General features: G+C 38.2%; 1 pseudogene across 1 annotated transcript; it reads right to left on the bottom strand.

Moving 5' to 3' along the window:
• Window positions 1-2,858: 2,858 nt before the first annotated feature.
• Window positions 2,859-9,709, bottom strand: LOC110741788 (annotated as a pseudogene). The gene has a single exon (XR_002518660.2). The product of XR_002518660.2 is annotated as an N-alpha-acetyltransferase 40 pseudogene (transcript).
• Between the last annotated feature and the right edge of the window lie 415 nt (window positions 9,710-10,124).

Here is a 10,124-nt window from a genome sequence, read left to right as displayed (position 1 = left end):
TGTTTTTTTGTATTTTTTAGTTTATTAAAGCAAGTCTATATGATATTTCTGTTTTATTTACTAATATTACAGATGAAAAACATTACTGTTTTTTTCTAAGTATAGATGTTTGAAAGAAGGATGTTGCTATTTCATGAAGTTTCCTATTAGCTTAGTGCTAGTTTTTAGTGTTAGCTAATTTTTAGTTATTGTTAACAAAGGTTAGAGTGTTTTTATAGTTTGCAAAAGCACGTAACTAACAGCTAATTGAATAAAAATGGCTGATGCTCCATGAGCATACATGATTAAAACGCATAGTAACCCACTGATGGACAGACATGGGAGACAGCTGGTTTTATAATTATGTCTTAAAAAGACCTTGTGCACAAACATAGTTAAGACTCCACCACCGCACCCCCCCCCCAAAAAAAAAAACAGAAAAGAAAAATTTAAAAAAACTAATGGGGAATACTAAATGGGAGAAGTGAAGAAGCAATTTTCTCACATGTTTTAAAGAAGCAAAATCTATTTCATTTTTGTTTCAAAGCAGTTTTCACAAAAGAAAAACAAAATTGCCATTTGACAGAAAGCATTTACATAAAAGAATATTATTGACATCTGCATAGGGCAAAGCAAATGAAAGTACTTCGGTTACAAGGCAAAGCAAATGAAAATGCTTTGGCTGCAACCAGAGTTTATTTGGTCATCATGGAAAAAATTGTCTTTGGCAAAAATCATCATGGTGATATTGGATAAAATGTGTATTTAAAGATGGCTGTTTTATATATGAAAGTGCTATAGTAATTTTCTAGTTAAGAATATTGAACAGAGAACATTAAGCACACCAATGGTTATTTTTTCAAATGTTAATATTAATAAAAATTTATTACAAGCCAATGGAGAAAATAACAAACTTTGAAGAAGAAAACAGATATAAGCATATAGTTTATAAAGTAGAATGCATCAAACATATAAAAATTTATGTTAAAAACATATTTTAACTTGAAGGGTATTTCTTTTATATATATTATTATTACACTTTAAGTTCTAGGGTACACGTGCACAATGTGCAGGTTTGTTACATATGTATACATGTGCCATGTTGTTGTGCTGCACCCATTAACTCGTCATTTACATTAGGTATATCTTCTAATGCCATCCCTCCCCCCTCCCCGCTCCCCACAATAGGCCCCAGTGTGTGATGTTCCTCTTCCTGTGTCCAAGTGATCTCATTGTTCAATTCCCACCTATGAGTGAGAACATGCGGTGTTTGGTTTTCTGTTCTTGCAATAGTTTGCTGAGAATGATGGTTTCCAGCTGCATTCATGTCCCTACAAAGGACACGAACTCATCCTTTTTTATGGCTGCATAGTACATGGTGTATATGTGCCACATTTTCTTAATCCAGTCTGTCACTGATGGACATTTGGGTTGATTCCAAGTCTTTGCTATTGTGAATACTGCCGCAATGAACGTACGTGTGCATGTGTCTTTATAGGAGCATGATTTATAATCCTTTGGGTATATACCCAGTAATGGGATAGCTGGGTAAAATGATATTTCTAGTTCTAGATCCTTGAGGAATTGCCACACTATTTTCCACAATGGTTGAACTAGTTTACAGTCGCACCAACAGTGTAAAAGTGTTCCTATTTCTCCACATCCTCTCTAGTACCTGTTGTTTCCTGATATTTTTAATGATTGCCATTCTAACTGGTGTGAGATGGTATCTCATTGTAGTTTTGATTTACATTTCTCTGATGGCGAGTGATGATGAGCATTTTTTCATGTATCTGTTGGCTGAGCATACTAATTGTTAAAAACAGAATAGAGTAATATTTGTATACATATTTGGTAACATATTCTTATTATAAATGTTTAAATTCATTTAAATGATCAGCTTCTCTTTTCTATGTTTAAGTTTATATGTTTAATAATTATAAACTATTAAACATGTTCTCTTTGATGTCCCCTTTCCATGGTCTCTATTCCTAAATTTTTAATATAATATTTTTTCCAAGATGGAGTCTATTCTGAAATTTTATCAGGAAGTGCTGTTTTAAATAATTATAGCACCATCAAACAAGAAAATACAAGAGTTTTTAACTAAAGATTCATTATTTTCTTATTTTTCTATAAAGTTTTATTCCTTTTATTAGTCATAATAATTTAAATATTATAAAACTTTTTAAAATCTTCCTCATTTTCAAATAATACCCTTTGCAGAATTCCTATTTTTACTTTTGGTTTTTAAATATCAGCAATTCACTTTCAATGTTCAAGTTTTGCATATATATATATACATAATATATATATATATTTTTTGAACAAAGTGTCTTTGATTTGTGACATACGAATACAACCAATGCAAAAAGAGATCACTTTTTCCCTTTGATTCCAGTGATAACAAACTGCTAAAGAAAAAAATATATATATATATATCAAGAAGGAGTTTATCTTCCAAATTTCCTCTTAAAAAAAAAGGATTAAAAAGAACCATTCACATGTCCTATATATACTTGACACCAACAAAAATAACCTGAAATAGGGTGGATATAACTAACATTTAAAAAAAAAAATCTTAACATGCTCTAAACAAATAAAAAAACAAAAAGCCTGGTACAAGAGGCCTGCTATGTTTCTTTGTTTTTTGTTGTTGTTGTTGCTGTTGTTTGTTTTTTTTTTTTTGAGATGGAGTCTCGCTCTGTCACCTAGGCTGCAGTGCAATGGCGTGATCTTAGCTCACCGCAACTTCTGCCACCCGGGTTCAAGCGAGTCTCCTGCCTCAGCCTCCCGAGTAGCTGGGATTACAGGCCACAACCACGCCCGGCTAGTTTTTGTATTTTTAGTAGAGATGGGGTTTCACCATGTTGACCAGGCTGGTCTTGAACTCCCGACCTCAGGTGACCCCGCCTGCCTCAGCCTCCCAACGTGCTGGGATTACAGGTGTAAGCCACCGCGCCCAGCCATGCCTGCTATGTTTCTCAAAATCAAGACCTGTGGGTAGTGGAGAAAGACAGATGTTTTGGAAATGAATGGGCTCAACACCAACGAGAGTGATTACAAGTCTCAGACAGTGCCTCTCCCATCCTAGTCCCGACCAAACCCCTCCAGCAATGTCATCTCTCCCTGGGATGAAACCCACCAGGAGCCAGCAGGGTGACGCAGAGGCAGACTTATTCCAGTGTAAAGCCGCAAGGCCCTCTCTAAGGAGTACCCAGTCCCACTGCTGCCCATCAAGAGCAGTGCAGAGTGCTCAACAGAGGGGCCAGGCTGGGTGAGGGAGGCCTTGCATACACAGGCTCCTGCAGAAGCAGGAATCCAGGTGAGAAGCAAGGACCACTCTGGGGAGATCTGCCAGGACAGACTGCCAGAGTTGGGCAGAGGGTGGGATGTGAGCAGATGCTGAGGTCACAGGGACCGATAGACCTCTGTGAGAGCTACTTCACGAAGGCTGGAACCTTCACGATACTCCCCAAAGCAGAGCTCAGGGAGATCCACAGGGAGCTGTTCGGTGCTTTTTCCTTGATAAGGATTTGGTTTTTCTTTCCCTGGAAGAAGAACAAGGTCTAGAGATCAGGATGAGCATTAGTTCTGAGCCTGCCTTTCTATCCTATGAGAGAAGAGGAAGGCTTTCTCCTTCCCCTGCTCCAGTCTGTTACCACAGGGTGACACCAGAGAGAAAAGCAGCTGTTTTGGCCACTGAGAGGCATTCCTGCTGCAGCCTGAGCTATGGCCCGGCTGGGCCATGGCAGTGGCACTAGTGCCTCACTGAGGCAGTAAGGGGCAAAGCTGAGGAGTGCAGGCAGAGGGGCCTGCTGCTGGCTGGGGGCTCTCTGAAGAGGGAGGGTGACTGCAGGGAGGGGTGCCCTACCCTTACAGAGCTATCAGCACCAAGAGATGAGAAGAAATGGGAGTTAACTATATGAGAAACGAGAAGTCCTTCTGGGGAAGATGAGGGGCTCCCTGGTGTTATTCTCCCCTTGAGAGTAAGAACAGAGGTATTTGGGGTAGAGGTGAGAGGCAGAGGAGAAAGAATGGTGAGGGCGGGCAGACAAGAACGAGCAGAACCTCTGGCTTTCTTCTATGAATCAAAAGCTCAAGTCACGGCCATGAGACCAGGAATTTAAGCTTAGAATGCAACAACATCCCAGGAGCCTAGAGAAGCAATCATCCCCATGGCGGGTTCCACAGAACACCTCATTCCTGGGCCTTTCAGCCTTTCTCTCACTGACAGTGATGGAGAGAGGCGGTCTTCCTCCCAGAGTCAGCTGGTCTCAACATGAGCCCACTCCACGAATCCATAAAAACAGCTTGAAAGAGCTTTCTTCACTACCCTGCATCTTGGCACAAAAGACCTTCCCACAGTCTCCATAAGAGCATTCCATCTGCGAAAGTGTGAGTCTCTCTGAAGCCCCCTTCTTTGCCCAGATCTTACACCCAGTGTGTTCCTCTTTGGGGATCAGCAAACCCCAGACCCAGGACTCCAGAACTTTCATAAAGGTGGGCATAAACATTCCATTTGTCCAAGTGTATGTGTCAGGGGAGGGGAGGTTGCCAGGACTCTAGGAGCTGCAGACGTGGGAGAACCTCCACTGCAGGCCCCAGGAGCCAAGTGAGGAGGCAGCCACTGTGGAGGATGAGCTTCATTGCCAGGCCCCACCCACTCTTCCCTCCCTCTTTCTTTCCCTCCTAGCACTCTGGTCTCCTAGGAGAGGAGGAGCAGCTCATACCACTTCTCCCCAGGGTTCTGGGCTCTCAGGGTGCAGCCTGGCACGTGCAGGGCTGGGGAGGCCACAGCTCTGAGGACACCTGACAAACGGTGAGACCAGGAAAGAGGAAAGGCCTTAGGAGAGAGCACTGTGACTTGAAAGTGGCTCTGAGAGTTCAGTGGCAGCAGCCACCGCAGTGCCTACCTGCGTGGGAGTGCTGGCTGTCCCCAAACTTGGTCCTCGGGCTCAGGATCTCCTAGGAGCAATCCTCCCCACAGCAACCGGATATCCTGGGGGAAGAGTCATCAATTTCAAACGGCAGCGCTTCTCTGAAGAACTGGTAGGCGCCATGATGGTATTTGAATACTGTTAGCATAAACTCCTTCATCTGTGTGCTGTTGGCCATGAGCTGCAGGGTCTGCATGAGGAATTTCCCCAGGCCTTTCCGCCGCACCTTGCTTTCCAACTGCACTTCACAGATGGTTTGCATATTCGTTTTGGTCAGGTCGAAGGCCCAATCCAAGGTGGCTGGCTCCCGTCCAGACACTCGCTTACATTCAATGGAGACATTCAACCCGTTTCTGTCGTGTTTCTTGAACACTGGGAAAGCCTCCAGAGGGTCTCCGAGCCTGTTGGCAGCATCCACAGCATCCATGGCTGCTCGCTCCTCCAGTCGCTTCTGCAGCTTCTCCTTGGCTTGGCTTGACTTTCTCCCCAGAGCGGCGGAGGCGGCGACCCTCAACTCCTTCTCACGCTGGCCGGCAGGGGGGCGGCAATGGCGGCGGCGGCCGAGCGGCGGGCTGCATGTATGTTTTAAAAATACTATTATATTTTGCTAAGCAATCTCTAAACACACATATAGAAAACTAATTTATGTGTTCTGTGAAATTATCCCCCAAAACGACAGTACAAGATGTTAATACTTAATTGGGTCAGGATTATCTCTACCAAATTATCGATGTGCGTGGATGAACGCCAATACACTATTTTTATAAATTTATAAGAATGAAAATTGTATAAAGTGTATAATAATAACAAGTTTTATTTTTCTTCTTGTTTAGACCCTTCATTGCCCTAACAAACACAGTATTTTGTATGCCTCTAGGTCTGTCCCTGCCTTTTATTTGGACAACACTCATTGTCACAGAAATGTCCTTCATCATCTTTAAACCAATTCCCAAAGAACATCAATTGTCATTTTTCTCTCAAGTTCCAGGAAAAGTGAAGGAAATCAGACTAGATTCTCAGCAGGGTAGTACATCATTTTTCAGCTGGTTCATACCAATCTCTTGCCAAATCTTTCACCCAGCTTTCATATGTACACAGAACCTAGTTTAATAGAAGAAATGATACAAACAATGAGGTGAAATGCTATTTATAAAATAGTCTTCTATTCACTGTCTAGAAAATAGAGCTCCAATTGGAAGTTTAAAAATGGGGTATTACCTCTGCTGCTTACATTGCTGAACAATAATAAGTTTTTATACTGGAAGATAAGTCCAGAACAACTGAGAATCACTCTTTCTATATAAAACGTTTAAAGAGCAAAATGTGCAGAAGATACAGGGAGAAATTAAGCCTGATTATATCCTCTGAAATGAAAAGGGGAAAATGTTCTAAATCCTAAACAAAGAGAGTATGTGGTCAGATAAGTTTAACTGCTGCCAAAAACAGTTTAATCAGCCATTCTTTCTAAGATGTCTGTATGACTTCTGAGAAACAGAGTACTTTTGAACAAAGATGAAATCGCCTCCACTGTGAGTGGTACCAGCTAGTCATATCCTGATGTGTCATAGAGGACAGACAGGGACTTAAACCCAATACAAAAGGAAGAACATGAAGAAAAAAAAATAAAGGAAGCATTGATGATCAAACAGTTAATTGTTCACAGCAGCGATTATTTTTAAAAATCCCCTTCTACATCTAAGCAATAGAATGACCCCGAACAATATGCAACAAAACACTGCAGAAAATTGTTTACCTTGAAACAAAAACGAAGATCATTCATTTCAAAGCAAAACTGCAGTGCACAGCATTCTATGGTAAAACTCAAATAACCATGTAAGCATTAAAGAACAACTCCTTTGTACAATAGAAGGGGAAAATATTAGCTAGAGAGTTCTACTTCTGGCCTACTAAGTCTAAGCATGTATTAAAGGCAGGAGAACTCTGAGGAAAGAAAAATTAAAAAGCAGAGACCAGCAATATTTGACACGAGCTAAATTCTTTAATCCAGTTCCTGTAAGATCCCATTTAGATTTCCACATGAGACATAAACAGCCATGGAAATAGTTTTCAAAAATCATTAGGTCTACAAAATGTATGTACAGCTAGCAAAATTTGCATTAACCAAGTTCACATGTAACAATTCACATTTATTCGTTCATCCTGCCTAACCAATTCTAACTTTTGTAGTTTCCCTCAGAGTGAAAGAACATTCAAATATAGTTTACATTCCTGTGCACAAGAAATTAAGAATGTCTTGCTAGGTTAGTGCACACAAAATATTAAAAGTACATTATGTACTTTTAACATATAAGTATATACATGTATATATAAGTACATACATGTATATACATGTATATACAAATGTGCCCATCTATCTACCAACTAATGTATCAGAATTTGTATTTAAATGCAGTGTGAAATATTGCATACATATACAAAATGTGTATAACTATGTCTATATATGGTTACATATGAATATGTATTAATTTGTATGTGTGTGCAGTCTGTATGAGTATTTGTGTATATAGTTATGAATCTATTTATATCTATCTATGTATCTATGTATCTATCTATCCATCATCTATCTATCTATCATCTATGGAGAGAGGAGTCCATGCCCACTGAATAAGACAAATATGTTTGCTTCTTTAGGTAATACGTTCATCACAATTCTATGTAGACACTGAGGTTGTCATCATGGCATCATAAACATTTAGTTAATTGATGACTTGCAGCTATAGATGTTTATTCCCCTGCTTCCTGATTGATTATAGATTGTAAAGAAAAGTGTGCTTTATTTATGGGTGAGCTCTTCAAACATGAGACAATGAAAAATTCTGAGACAAATTAGAAATAAAAATAATAAAACAGCATTTTTTAACTAGCCTCAGTTAATTTTTATGGATCAATTTTCCTTCTCACTCTACTGTAAACAGATACGGATATCTCCATGAAGAAAAGTAACCTTTATCCAGATAGATAGTTATCTGTTACCTTGAGAGGTAATAAGGTCAATTTCATTTATGCCAAAAATTGTAATTTAAAATTATGTAAGTGGAAAGGAAATAAAGTGATGAGTATAATCTCAAAGGAATTATATAGCAATAAAAATAAACTAACTGTTGATGGATAAGGCAAAACATATAATCTTCAGATTACCTAGGTACACTTAGCATGTTAAAGTAATAATTTTGAGAGGCAGATGTTAAGACAAATATTAACCAACTGGGCATTGCTGGATTGAGAGAGGAAATGAAAAGTTTCTTTAAAACGTTTGTTGAGGATATTCAAAACATCACTATGAATATATAAAGCAACTAATTCTGACCAAGAATAATGTCTAGCATTCAAGGACTTACTTACGTTGGGCTGGCTAACATTATAAATATCTTAAATGTTAACTCATTTAATTTTCACGAGAATCTTGTGAAATGGATATTATGTTTAAACCAATTTCAAAAATAAGAGCATTATGTCACATGGATATATATATATGTGTGTATGTATATATGTATATCATCTACTTTTTTAGGTAATTAGCTATTGTGTACAATATTTAATTTCAATGTTTGTTTTCCCCTAACATTAATATATACATACACATACACACATACATACGTATACACACCTACATGCACCAAATCCAGATATTTTCCTGGGTAAGAAATTCATCGTCCTTACTAAGATAATAAAATGTTTCCTTAGTCTCTCGTGAAATTTTTAATGAATGTGCTATTATACTAGGGCTTCATGTTTTATAACTCTCCATCTAATTCTGGAAACTGTCTCTGAACTTATTCTGGATGCATTTAGAATGTACAATTTTATGAGTTTTGACCCATATGTACATATCTATGAAACTATCATTATCATTAAGATAATAAACATATCAATACCCTTAAAGTTTCCTGATGTTCATCATCCCCAAATGTTTTCTCATGTTCTTTGTAGTTTCTCCCTCCCAATCCTCCTTGCCCACTTCTGCACAGCCAGCTACTGTTTACTTTCTGTCACAAAGTCATTAGTCTTGGTTACTTTTTGGTGTTCCAACAGCTGTATAGTGATATCTCATGGGGGTTTTAATTTTGTATTTCCCAAATGACAGATGATATTGTGCATTGCTTCATATGCACAAATTTTCTCCCGTTCTTCACTCTGATGATAGTTTCTTTTGCTGTGCAGAAGCTCTTTAGTTTAATTAAATAAAATTTTTTGTTTTCTCTTTTTCAGTTTTTATATTCTTGATGCAGAATTTTTTTAATACACTGGTTGCAAGTCTTTTATCAGGTAAGTAATTCATTATTATGTATGATATTTTATTTTATTTTAATGTCCGATTCTTTGTACCCAACATGAATTCCTTTTTTTTTCTTTTTGCGTATTTATCATGTATCTTGCAATCTTGCTAAATTGACTCATTAGTTCTAGCAGCACTTTAGTGAATTCCATGTGATTCTCCACAAAAACAATTATCCTATCTGCAAGTAAACCACCATGGCACACGTATACTTATATAACACATCTGCATGTTCTGTACATGTATCTCAGAACTTAAAGTAAAATTAAAAAAAAAAAACCTAAGCTTCTTTTTTTATATAAATGTATTTTGTTTACTTTTCTTATGTTATTGCACTAACTAGAAGCTCTGGTACAAGGTGGAAAACAAGTAGAGAGAATAAACATACTTTATTGCTAATCTTAAAAGGAACGCAATTAGTTTCTTCTCATTAAGTATGAATTTAGTAGATGTCCTTTACAAGCTTGAGAACCTTTCCTTGTATTCTTAGTTTGCTAAAGTGACGACACAAGTGCTTGGGGTTTAATTTTAATTTTGTTTTGGTAAAATGCATTTGCATGTCTGTTGAGATGATCATATGGTTTTTAAATTTGATAATGTAGTAAATGACATTGATTTATTATGAAATGATAAACTGAACTTGCATCTCTGGTGTAAACGCCACTTTGTCTTGATGTATTATCTTTTTTTTTATATTGCCGAATTTTATTAGCAAAAATTTTGCTAAGACTTTTTGCATCTATGTTTATGAGGAGTATTGATATATGCAGTTTCTTTCTTGAAATATCTCCATGTGGCGGTAGCGGTGGCTCAAGCCTGTAATCCCAGCACTTTGGGAGGCGAGACGGGCGGATCACGGTCAGGAGATCCGAGACCATCCACAGCTAACACGGTGAAACCTTCCGTCT

The sequence above is a fragment of the Papio anubis genome, chromosome 19 (genome assembly GCF_008728515.1).
Source record: "Papio anubis isolate 15944 chromosome 19, Panubis1.0, whole genome shotgun sequence".
Taxonomy (NCBI): domain Eukaryota; kingdom Metazoa; phylum Chordata; class Mammalia; order Primates; family Cercopithecidae; genus Papio; species Papio anubis.
Note: the sequence above shows the minus strand (reverse complement) of the source record. Positions and strands in the feature narration are given on the sequence as shown.